The sequence below is a fragment of the Amia ocellicauda genome, chromosome 12 (assembly GCF_036373705.1).
Source record: "Amia ocellicauda isolate fAmiCal2 chromosome 12, fAmiCal2.hap1, whole genome shotgun sequence".
Lineage (NCBI taxonomy): Eukaryota > Metazoa > Chordata > Actinopteri > Amiiformes > Amiidae > Amia > Amia ocellicauda.
In genome coordinates this window covers 20571773-20585238 of record NC_089861.1, presented here as the reverse complement: position 1 = coordinate 20585238, position 13466 = coordinate 20571773, and the positions used below count along the sequence as shown (strand labels likewise).

Below are 13466 nucleotides of genomic sequence, written 5' to 3'. Positions count from 1 at the left end.
GTTAAATGTATTTTTAAATAACTTTAACCACAACAGTATCAAAATAAATATGATATCAGCTTAGTTCCGTCTTAGGTACCAAATTACATTTGACCCAATAATAAACTCAGGATGATCAAAAGCAGAAGTATGATGATATTGTTTCTGTTAAAATCTGCTTTGTTTGCATGTTCCTTATGTTTTTTTTTTTTTTTTTCTTAACAAACATTTAGTAGAAATGTCTATCTATTAAATAAATGTATATTTCCATAAATTCACAGTTATGGAGACATACTAGAGCTCTGCCCTCTGTGTGAGTTCTGGCTCTCCAAGTGCCTTTGCAATAAATCTGCTGATTCTTGACTCTTGACAGGGGTTTTCTTGTAGGCATTTCTAACCCATCATTCACTGTTTGACCTTCTGTAAACCAGCTTCCGCACAGCTCACTCCACTGAAACTGCTTTCCAAGTGGTCACTGACTCCCTCAGCTCAGCTCAGATGGCCTCCCTCTCCTCTGTTCTGATCCTCCTTGATCTCTCTGTAGCCTTCAATACCAGCGATCATTCCATCCTCCTTTCCTTCCTTGCCGACCTTGGAATCTCTGGAACTGCGCTCACCTGGTTCTCCTCCTACCTCAAGGACCACACCTACGAGGTGATATGGTGAGGATCTTTGTCCACACTGCACCCTCACAGGTGTACCCCACATGATCCACATGCCTAAATATTTATAATAAGAACATAAGAAACATAAGAAAGTTTACAAATGAGGAGGCCATTCGACCAATGGTGCTCATTTGATGTCCATTAATAACTGATTAATAAGTGATTCAAGGATCCTATCAACCACATCCCTGGGGAGTTTGTTCCAGGTTGTGACAACTCTCTGTGTGAAGAAGTGTCTCCTGTTTTCCGTCTTGAATGCCTTGAAGCCCAATTTCCAGTTGTGTCCCCGGGTGCGTGTGTCTCTGCAGATCTAGAAAATCTCCTCTGGTTTGATCTGGTCAATACCTTTCATGATTGCCCTAGGCAAGACATAAAGATGCCGCCCGCCGACAGTGTTTTGTCTGCGGTTCCCACCGGGTAGGGGGGGTTGGTGCTGACGGTGTTTCTTTCACGCTAGCGGGGGGGGTGGGTGCTGGTGTTGTTTCGCTCCTCTGTTCCAGAGTGAAAAGCTTCAGTTCCCTCAGTCTCTCAGTAGGACATTCCCTTCAGACCAGAATAAGTCTAGTTGCTCTCCTCTGAACTGCCTCTAGAGCAGCAATATCTTTCTTGAAGCGTGGAGCCCAGAACTGTCCACAGTATCCAGATGAGCTCTAACTAGTGCATTGTACAGTCTGAACATTACTGCCCTTGTTTTAATTTGTACAATTTTGATAATATACCCTAGCGTTTTGTGTGCCTTTTTATTTCTTCCCCTCATTTTAGGATGTAGAAAGTGATGAGTCCACATAAACTCCTAGGTTTTTCTCATGCATTACTTACTTCTTCTAGTTCTATTCCTCCCATAGTGTAATAATAGTGGACATCTTTGTTACCTGCATGTAATACCTTTGTAGAGTAAGGTACACTTATGCATTTCAGTTAAAGAAGTGAATTTAAGTATCACCTTATCAAGAATCCTAGAATCTTGTAGAACTCAATTTCTGCAATAATTGGATGCAGGCACCAATTCCAAAGATATAAATTCTCAAATTTATTAAAAACAAAGATAAAATGTAACACTAGTTATACAAAAAGGGAAAAACGAATTAAAATTCACTCAAGATCAACAAATCAAAGACAAATCACTTCCATGACCAAATGAAAGAACATGGAATCTCATATGATAACACACAAATCCTTACACAAAATTACAAACACATTGACTACAATACCGGTTAGTAAGACGAAGGCGAGTCTCTCATTAGTATTATTAGTCAGACATCAAATAACTAATGCAGGTTAGTATTTATATCAAATAACTTCTTGTTATATATATCAGTCTCATTTACGTTGGGTGCCAAGAAAGATTCTATCATTTCTTGTTACCACAATTCTCCCTAATTGATTACTGTTCAATGATTAAGGATAGGCAGGGCCACCTATAATCTAGTGTCTATTAACGTGTGTCAATTTCAGACTAAACAGTCAAATAAAAGCACACGGCACGAGGTTCCACAGGGTGGGGCGAGGTCCGTGTGGTTTGGAACAAAGGCAGTCCGGTTCGGCTTTGTCCAATAACTTCCACTTCAGTCAATGCTTCTGGAAGTTGGGGTTTCGCGAAAGTAGAGTCTTTTCCAAACAGAGTTTCCACTGGTTTGAAGGCTCCAAGGGTGTGCACAGGTTGTCTTCTTTGTAAGCAGGGTTTTCCACCGTAGTTACTTGAAAACAAAGTCTTTGAGGAAAGCAGGGCCCTGTTCGTTTCCAAGGGTCAAGTTTCTAAAGACTCAATAGATATTTAAATGACTGAACACTTCTGTATTACAGTCGACTTAGTAAATTGTCCAGCTGCACACACTCCACTGATCAGATGGGTACAGGCGGGCAGGCGCAGTTTCTAAAGTTCTTTAAAGAATTCTTTGAACGGCTCAATCTCCTTCTCCCAGTTTAACTCTTCTGTTGCCGGCAAAGACTTTGTTGGTTTCTGGTTCCGGTTCTGGCAACAGAGCTAAGTTGAGTTGAGGCAGCGAGTTACTGGTTCAGGTGAAAGAGAGAGAGAGAGAGAGAGAGAGAGAGTGCTGTGCGTTGCCTATTATGCCTTCAGATCATAGGCGATTGGTTCTTGAGTTTGCAAGATTGGATTTCGGTTTCAGCCCCCAGTGTCCTATTGGAGGAGGCTTGATTTATGCCTGATGTCAATCCATGCCATCTTTTGGAAATGCCGGTTGGCCTGGGTTCGTAGCTCTGTTTCGGGATTTTGGCTCTCGCCCGCTTCAAAGGGTTTTATTACCTTCAGGCCCTATTCCCCAGACATTTTCACAGCAGGGATTCTGAGCCATTTGACCCAATCTATGTGAGCCATACTCCCAAGACTGTCACTTTGACGTAGAACAGTTCATGGGCCGATGAGCTCAGGAATTCTGGTAACTTTGGGGGAGAAGTTTAGCTTCAGGGCTAGAATGCTCTTATCACAATACACCCCCCCTTAACGCTACACCTTGCACTTGTCCACATTGAATTTCATCTTCCAGGCGTCGGCCCACAACTGAATATTATCTAAGTCCCTTTGAATAACCTGTGCTGCCGAGATTGTAACTGTTGAGAAACCTATTTTAGTATCATCTGCAAATTTGACGTTGCTAACTATCCCTAATATTAAACCCTCTGAAGTGACTCTCCCTATAGAGTAACAATGTCCCATAATACTTTGTCAGTATACTTTCCTACTGTTGTGTAATACAATTCCAGGTAATAATTAAAGTAGCCCACAGAAACAAGTAAATTCAAACTGATGATTGTTTTATAGACAAAACTTTGAACCAATCTGCAGTTTTGAAAAATAACATACAGTTGCATGATCCACAGGGTCAAAGGCTTTAGATGGATAAAAAAATAAATCACAAACAACATTACTAGAATCCAGTGCAAGAGATATATAATTAATCACTCTATGGACAAGAGTTTGTGTGCTATGCTTTGAGCGAATTCCAGACTAAAAATCAACTAAAATATGATTGTTCCATAAAATTCTTCAGTTGTTTGTTTACTCTCAAATACTTTTGTATTTACTGGAAGTACAGATATAGGCTTATAGCTATGTATTAATTATTTATTTTCTGACCCCATCATCCTCTCGCTTGTTGTCTGTCTGCTATTTCCTCCTGTATGCACTCACATCACCTCAAGCTCAACCTATCTATATATGATCTCCTCTTCTTTCCCTCTCCCACCACACCTTCTACTGATCTCTCCATCTCAATGCCCTTGGAATCTACCACACTCTCCCCCTCTTCTTCTGCTAAGAATCTAGGGGTCAGCCTTGATCCTGCTCTCTCCTACTCTCAGCACATCTCCACGCTGACATGCACTTGCCGAATCTTACTGAGTAACATACATCAAATCTGCCCCTTCCTCACCGACTCCTCCACCCAGCTGTTCATCCAAACCCTGGCAACTCCCTCCTTGCCCCCTCTCCACTCCCCTTCCTTCAGAGCCTGCACCTTTATAACCCTTGCCCATGAGTGGTGAAACGACCAATTACCCAAGACTCATCTGTTCACACTGTACTTTTAATATAGTAGTTTATTCTCCTGAGATGTTCAGCACTCTTGTAATTTCACATTTCATATGATTATATTTCCTTATGCTCCTGCTTTCTTACACATATAACTCCTACTATTTTACTATGATTTCTCCTATGCTCCTCTCCATTTATCATTTATGCATCATGTCTGTACTTTAAACCTATTTGAACTAGGATGTATGCTTTGTACTTTATATTAATTGTAACTGCAATTTTGTAAAGCTTAAATTTAATTCTATATTGATTTACATTACTGCACTATTGTAATGCTTGTGTAAACTGTAAGTTGCCCTGGATAAGGGCATCTGCTAATAAATAAACAAATAAATAAATAATCCTATACAGCACTTTCACCAAGAGAGAAAATAAATGGAATAATTGGGATTTTACTGGATCATTTGAGTTATATCCTCTTAGCAATTGAACCAGACCTCAGCCTCATACTACACAACCCCTTTGAATGGCATCAAAATATGAGTTTCATTAGGTTCATTAATAATAATATGGTCGACAACAGACTGAAGTTCTTCACACACTGTGCACACTGGAATGGTTTCACTCCTGTGTGCATGTGCAGGTGATGAATAAGGTGTGATGAATTAGTGAATTATTCCACATGCTGATTACAGCTCTATGGTTTCTCTCCTGTGTGATTTTGGTAATGTACTTTAATTTGCCCTGATGTTATGAAACCCTTCCCACACTGAACACAGCTGTGAGGTATTTCTCCTGTGTGGATGTACATATGTGATTTAAGGAGGGATTATCTAACAAAACTAGTCTCACAATGACTACACTTGTCTGGTTTCATTCCTGTGTGAACCCTTCTAAATTTAGTCACCACAAACATGAGTATTCGTTTTCACTAAGCATTATTGTCTCCCATATTTAATCATTATAAACAGACATTTAGACTGATTATAACATGAACTGATAATGGAATAATATGTTTAGATGGTGATTTATGTTTTTTCCCCACGTTGTTTATGATCTGTGTCTTTATAGCATACAATTGTGTTGTCCATCGTAGTAGCCTATTGAATAGAAACAACAGAGTCAAGATATTTTATAAATATAACCACACAAATATAGAGTCAGTTTCATTAAAAAATGCCAGCAGTGTTACGCAATTAAAAATACTTTGTTTCTGCTAGCCTGGTGTCCAGAAATCACGTTCAATTGGTACCTGAATTGGACATATTTCCTGCATTCTGCATCCAAGAGCATTTATTCTACATTTATAATAACTACTGTTGGTAAAAAAAAAAATGACAGCTGCTAAATTTAGAAGGGTTACTATGTGTCAGTCTCATTTGTGAAAGAGACTTCCCTCAGCAAACAATACTGACTTCTGAATATCGTGTGACTGTAAGGTAATTTAAGGTGGTTTTCAGTGCCCATGAGTCTTGTCATATTGAATAAAACTTAATTACGACTAAAAGATTTTTGTCTGTGTGATTATTTTATGTTTTTTGCATGAACAAACTGTTACAATGGAGGCTGCATTCTTGTAGGGCAGATTTCCTCAATTCTACAAACGCAGATCTGTGTAAATATGCACTCCCGCACACGAGCAGAGTTATTTAGCACCGTATCCCTATTTATTTAACTAGTTCACTGTTCACTGTTTAACTGTTTCACCTTTTTGTGCACATATACAGCAGAGAAATTATACATCACAAAGCAATTATAAATAACCGAAACTGTTACCAAAATATAATGTTGGTTGTACCAAGCAATGAAACACAAACATGTCCGCAGCACGCACCTTTTTAAAAATGTGACATCCACCCATTCTGTCTCATGAACAACCACAAATGCTTCCAGACATTGTTGATATCTTAAAATGGACATACCACACAACCAAGAACACACAATAATATTTGTGTATATACTTTTTGTAAACAGTCCAAAATAAATGTGTTCAAACTATCTTTTTCACAATTTTTTTGTATTATTATTATTTAATATATACATCTATTTTATGTTTGCACGTAGCGTTTGTAATATACGTTCATATGCTGCCACCGGGTGGGGAGGAGGACCGGGTCAGAGTTCAGTGAAAAATAATAAAGATGGCTGATTGAGCAGTCTGCTCTGTCTTTAACCAATTCAATAAATATAAAATACTGCAGCGTTCTTGCATTTTTTCACTGTATTGTTTAATAAAAAATGACAATTCATGCATCCTTTTTAACAATCAGTCATGTGCCTCCTTGTGTTCGTTCATCTATAATTTAGCATGGTTTGTGATGGATCTGATCATTCCTGTGATGTCAATATCTTGAAAATCCTACAGTGCCCATTTACTATTATTATTATTATTATTATTATTATTATTATTATTATTAAGTGATACGAATAATGAACTGACTAACACCTGAGGGGTGTACTACGAAGGGAGTTTAACCTACTCAGATTTAACTCGGGGTTATGAAGGAAAGTCAGGTTGACAAACTGGTTGCCTAAACTGGTGTTAAACGGCACTGCGACGGTGGTTAAGATGCCGGTTAGTTGACTCGCTGTTCACTGGAGTTCGTGTGTGTTCGGCAGCGCAGACTGAGTTTGCGCACAATGGCTGTGCTCCGTATTGTTATGGGCTCAAATTAGCGCCATAAGTATCGTATTCAAATATATATATTGTAAACAAAACAAAAAAACTTGATGTTGAGATCAAAAATAAAAAATCGAATGCAATTTTTTTAGAATTGTAAACAAAAAAAATGTATTGAAAGCAAAAAAAACAAAAACGATAGCAAATTTCGCATGCAGTCCCTGACTTTGCCTGCGATGCTGCCATTTTTGCTTTCTCCGCCAGTTTCTTTGCTTTCGATTTATTTATTTTTCGTTGATGAGTTTTGGCGCGGTTTTGTCTTGAGGGCGGGATTTACAGGGGGGCGTGGGTCCTGGGTCTCCATTGGTGACGGTTGAGTGACTGTTCTTCCTGATCCAATCAGTGATCAGGTGGGCTGGTCTAGTGACCTCTGTGTGGGATGGACACGACAGTGTTGGTTTCAACAGCAGCGCCGATTCAGCGACTCATTAAACCCCCTGTGTGCGCAGAGACCTGGAGCTGGACAGTCACTGGATCCCACCGCCATTTGAGCCCAAACACACAGCACTGAAACAAAACACAGGATTCACCTGCTACATGCACAGTAACATGTTTAATATCATGTTCATATGAATGTAACCTGCAGAGCACTTTAATTCAGCTGCTCAGATAACAGGGCGCCAGACTGATGCAGCTCACAGCATTTAGCAAATGGAGGAGCACACACACATACATACATACATACATACATACATGCACACATACACACTATATATATTATATATATATATATATATATATATATATATATATATGCACACAGTCACCTACAAAATTACTGGCGCCATTGATAAAGATGCGAATAAAGGCTGTGTGAAATAAACACATGTAATATGTAGAAAGGGTTTGTTCACAACTTTTATTAAAAGCATGCTTTGTTAATAATTAAATTCCATGTAGTTGCTCCACTCAGTCTGGGTCAGTCAGCGCTGAAGTCAGATGTGTTGCAGAGTGACTGTCAGACCAGCCCACCTGCTCACTGATTGGGTTAGGAAGAACCGTCACTCAAGCCTGCTGGACCAATGGAGACCCAGGATCCCCGCCTCCCTGTAAATCCCGCCCTCACGACAAAACAGCGCCAAAACTCCTAAACGAAAAAAATAAAAATCGAAAGCAAAGAAACTGGCGGCGAAAGCAAAAATTGCATCATCGCAAGCAAAGACAGGGACTGCAGGCGAGTTTTGCTATTGTTTTTGGTTTTTTTGCTTTCGATACATTTTTTTTGTTTACAATATTTGAGCCAATTATATATATATATATATATATATATATGCAATCTTCCGGCGACAATATATATATATATATATATTGTCGCCGGAAGATTGCACGCTGATAATGTCAGGATATGAGCAGTTTAAAGAAAGATAGGCTTGTTGGCAGCGTAAATTCGTAAGAGTAGTGTTCTTGTCATATGTTCTCTATTTTGTCTTACGGACTCTTCTTATATTTGTAATAATGTTGATATGTAAGGACACTAAGAAAATAGTCTATCTAAATATGTGAAAACAATTAGGATACTTAAATTATAGCCTATGGACTACATCTCTGAAATCGACCCATTACTCACTGTTAATGAATTAAGATCTACTACCTAAAGCACCCAGGCTGTAGGGCTGCCTGTATGAATTGAATGTAATGCTATTGTGTTCAGAATAACTTCATTCTCACAATCATTTCAGCTGCAGCCCCAGTGGAAACGCACCTGCAACAAGTCCAGATGAAATATAAAAATATTCTATCAAGTGGTGTGTATTAATAATACTCATTATTAATATACAGTAGAGATATGGTGTGTAGCCTACACTTATAATAGACTATTCACGTGTTCACAGCAAACAGAAAGAACTTGGGCAGAAATGTCGGGATATTTCAGGAATCCACTCTTGCTCGTGTCTCACCACCTAATGTGTCTTTAATTGTCTTGAATATAAGTAGAAGTTTAAAGGACAAAATAATGTAGGCTAGCCTACATGTCAGATCAAATACGATATGATCAAATACTTGAACATTGATGCTGTGAAATGACTTCCTATATACATAATTCCCCTCATGTGCTCCCAGGGGTGCTCTAATGGTGATATGCGTACAGTCAGTCGCACCAATCACCCTGGGGATTCCTATGGAAAAAAATGTGTTCTGTATCTAAGCCCATGCATATTAAAAATATAAGTATTCTCGGTTCTCCTTTTGTGGGAAGTCTGCTCTTTCCGCTCTCTCGACAACTTCGGTATTTCCTTTCGGGTATTTCCCCAATATTGCCAGCTTCCCCTCTAATTCTAATTCTGAACGGAAACCTGTACCCTTGTATGTATATATAAGGTTTGTAAAGTTGTAATATGTTCTGACATAAATTCCTTATTGAATGTGTGTTTTGTGTGATCTTTATTTTAAATGGGAAATTAAAGGTCAATCTAATATTTAAAAATACTAATTCTTACCACTTCATTTCTGTATTAGAATTCATGATCTATGATCTTTCATTCACTCCTTCATATGGGGTTACCAAATGTAAAACACACTTTATTGTGCATGATTTAGTATTCTGCTCAGATACAACTTAAATGTTGTGTTTTTCTAGATTTAAGAAACAAGTTTGAAAAATACAGCCTTAAATTCTAGATCTCTATTTTGAGTTTTCAGTTTAAATACTTTAACTAAAACCTAAATCTGTTTTGCAAACTAAATATTTGTATACCTTTGAATCTATCTATCTATCTCTGTCTCTCAAATTTGATCTGCAATCATCTCTGCTCACAAGCAATATTCACATGGAAGGTGCATTGTTGCCCCAGTTTTAAGCATTTAGCAAACTGAAACAGGATTCTCTCTAGTCTTTACCTGTACTTTCCTTAATCAATTTATCCTTCAATCCTAACAAGCTTTTCAGGTCCTGCTGAGGAAAAGTATCCCAATTAGTGGTGTAGCCAGGATTTCAGGGCCCCATGAAAGAATAAAAGTACAGTTCGGCAGGGTGTGAGGCTGGGGGTGAGGACTCTGGGGGGTGCTTACAAAGTGCGGTCCAAGTTCCATGGGAGCTAACACAACAAATATGCACGTCCCTGCTGCATGGGCCCCACCGACAAGATGCGCAGATGTGTCTCTAATCCACATTAGTCAGTGCGATTCCCTCATATACTATACTTGGAAGCATGAGCAGCACTGTGCTTCTTGCGGAGGATTACTATAGAGGACCACATTTTTTTAAAATAACAAATACATACAGATTAAAATACATGTTGAATTAAATGAATACATGTTTACATACAAAAAAGAATAAACATGTCTATTTGTTTATTTATTTCGATATTCATTAATTTATTCATGTCTGTATTTAGTTTAACATATATTTGTTTATTTCTGTATTATTTTATCTGCATTTATTTGAAGTTTTGGCATGGACAGTCCTCCATACGCCATACATATGTCTCACCACTAGGTGTCGCAGCGAGACAACGATGCATTTACTGCAATAAATAACAGTGAAAACGCAAGGAGAGAATACAGATATAAACGTATTTCTTTATTTTTCAAATGAACGTGGTACGTATTTTTATTTACAAAATTAATATAAAATGCGGTTGTACTCTTGTAAGGAGAGCATTATATTGTTTACAAGGGCACGTCACTGCAACACACTATTTGTTAGAGCTGGCATTGGATAGCTTTAAAAGGCAAGATGATGTCTTATGTTCAGTAAAACGCACAGTGTGGAGATGCCGGGGATTGAACCCGGGGCCTCATACATGCAAAGCATGCGCTCTACCACTGAGCTACATCCCCGTCGCATGCGCGCTCTCCCTGCGCACTGCAGCCTCCTGTCCTGTAACCATCTCTCGCATGATCTGCTCTGAAGTGAAGACTATTGTTCATTTGCAATGATGGGGGTGAACACGCACACATTTCTGTAATGAGAGGCGTTCAGAAGGACATGGCAGTATTCCCGCGTACATTATAAGTTATGATAAGAATGAGAATATCAGTAATATTGGGATGGGTTAGATGTAAAACGCAATCTGGCCAGTACGGGGGTCGAACCCGCGACCTTGGCGTTATTAGCACCACGCTCTAACCAGCTGAGCTAACCGGCCGCCGTAGCGGAACGTTTTGGCAAATGTGGAAAAAACAGACAAAAGCATCATATGGGTCCATTTCACTGCATTGTGTTCATCACTCGATAACAGAGGAAAAGAACAACCCTTACACATATTCACAGCATTACTCCCGGTCACTATATTCAGCATGATCTGGCTGCCTCTGTTGGCTGATAGATTTTCACACTTCAGTTGTTGTGTAAAACGATAGGCTACACAAATACATCAATGTCTATGTCAGTTTATATGTATATGTTTAGTCCACAGCGAATCCATGCATTTGTATTATTTGCATGGACTCGCCTTCGTCTTGTCTCTTAGGCTCCAACTGTGTGTTCAACTGAAAGAAGCACTTTCTTTCTCTTTTCACTTGCCATGTTCCTCAGACTTTAACATAACACAGCACATAGCAGAGATGCACTAGACAGTGTTTGGAAATCAACAGCCATTATCCCTGTTGGAAATATCCCAGTACAAGAAAGGGATTGAAAACTGTTCTGGTTTTAATTCCACATGAGACAACACACACAAAAACCACTCCTAAGCACCAACGCTGCTTTTCGCTGTCAGGATGGCCGAGCGGTCTAAGGCGCTGCGTTCAGGTCGCAGTCTCCCCTGGAGGCGTGGGTTCGAATCCCACTTCTGACAAGAGTTTTGTGTCTCTAATCCACATTAGTCAGTGCGATTCCCTCATATACTATACTTGGAAGCATGAGCAGCACTGTGCTTCTTGCGGAGGATTACTATAGAGGACCACATTTTTTTAAAATAACAAATACTTACAGATTAAAATACATGTTCAATTAAATGGTAAAGGTATTTGGATTTTTACAGAATTATCTTTAAAATAGTGTCCTGAAAAAGGGACATTTCTTTATATATATATATATATATATATATATATATATATATATATATATATATATATATATACACACATATGTTTGTTTAAACTTAATTTGTTGTATGTTATTCTGTTTTGTGCCCTGAATTCCGCGATTCTGTCAGTGTTCTCTGCAACTCGGATTTCATAGGGCCTTATTTGAGGGAATGGGGTAAACATGCTTAAACTGAAACTGAGTTTACTCACCACAGCATATATAGCCCTTTGTTCCATCACTTCCTTGTGAAGTATTGCTGGTCTCTTAGCTGTGCTACCAAGCCTTAGTGTGTCTTGTGCCTGTTTGTGTTTTGACCCTTAGCTCGTTACCTGCCTTTCGGATTTCCCTAGTCTAGTCTGTACGCCTGATCGATTGACCGCCAGGTCGTGACCTCTACAACTATTATTTATCCTTTGGTTTTGTCCGCACTTGAATCCTTCTCCCTGCTGTACCCCTGGTACACCACCGTAACGACTAGATCTATAGATATTTGGACAAGGACAACATTTTCATAATTTTGGCTCTGTACACCACCACAATTGATTTGAAAGGAAACAATCAAGATGTTCTTTAATTTGAGGGTAGTTACATCCAATTTGGGTGAACGGTGTAGGAATTACACACATTTTTATACGTGGTCCCCCCAATTTTAAGGCATCAAAAGTAATTGGACAAGCTAACATAATCATGAATTCAATTGTGAGATTCAATACTTGGTGGCAAATCCTTTGCATTCAATGGCTGCCTGAAGTCTGGGACCCATAAACAACAGCAGATGCTGGGTTTCTTCCCTAGTGATGCTCTGCCAGGCCTGTACTACATATGTCTTTAGTTCCAGCTTGTTCTTGGGGTGTTTTGCCTTAAGTTTTGCCTTAGAAATCAAAGCAAACCAATCAGAGAGAGAGAGCAAAAACATTAGGTGTGGCCAAATCAACTATTTGGAACATTCTTAAAAAGAAAGAACGCACTGCTGAACTCAGGAACACCAAAAGGCCCAGAAGACCATGGAGAACAACTGTGGTGGATGACAGAAGAATTCTTTCCCTGGTGAAGAAAAACCCCTTCACAACAGTTGGCCAGATCAAGAACACCCTCCAGGAGATAGGCATACCTGTGTCAAAGTCAACAATCAAGAGAAGACTTCACCAGAGTAAATACAGAGGGTTTACCACAAGATGTAAACAGGAAACAGGAAGACCAGATTAGAGTTTGCCAAAAAACATCTAAAGAACCCTGTACAGTTCTGGAACAACATCCTATGGACAGATGAGACAAAGATCAACTTGTACCAGAATGATGGGAAGAGAAGAGTATGGAGAAGGGAAGGACCTGCTCATGATCCGAAGCATTCCACCTCATCTGTGAAGCATGTTATGGCATGGGCATGTATGGCTGCCAAGGGAACTGTTTCTCTTGTATTTATTGATGATGTGACTGCTGAAAAAATGACCGGTTAATCTGATTATTCTTTGAAGGGCTGCAGGTGAGAAAGGGGGAGGGGAGCAGAGCGACATATAAACCTGCTGAGGCAGGAGAGATGTGGTAGCCAAGAGGAACAGACCGAGTAGTCTCCCTTCTAAAACCTGGTGTGCTTGATACCGTTTTCTCCACCTGCCAAATAACTATCTCTGTCCTGAAAAGTCCTTACAGCCCTCTTTTGTTATAATCTTTGTCAGT

At 39.2% G+C, this 13466-nt stretch overlaps 3 non-coding genes across 3 annotated transcripts; 1 reads left to right on the top strand and 2 right to left on the bottom strand.

Moving 5' to 3' along the window:
- Positions 1-10525: 10525 nt before the first annotated feature.
- Positions 10526-10597, bottom strand: trnaa-ugc (transfer RNA alanine (anticodon UGC)). The gene has a single exon. It is a non-coding gene; the product is annotated as a tRNA-Ala (tRNA).
- A 234-nt stretch (positions 10598-10831) lies between these two features.
- Positions 10832-10905, bottom strand: trnai-aau (transfer RNA isoleucine (anticodon AAU)). Its single transcript has one exon. It is a non-coding gene; the product is annotated as a tRNA-Ile (tRNA).
- A 568-nt stretch (positions 10906-11473) lies between these two features.
- On the top strand, positions 11474-11556 carry trnal-cag (transfer RNA leucine (anticodon CAG)). Its single transcript has one exon. It is a non-coding gene; the product is annotated as a tRNA-Leu (tRNA).
- Positions 11557-13466: the final 1910 nt, after the last annotated feature.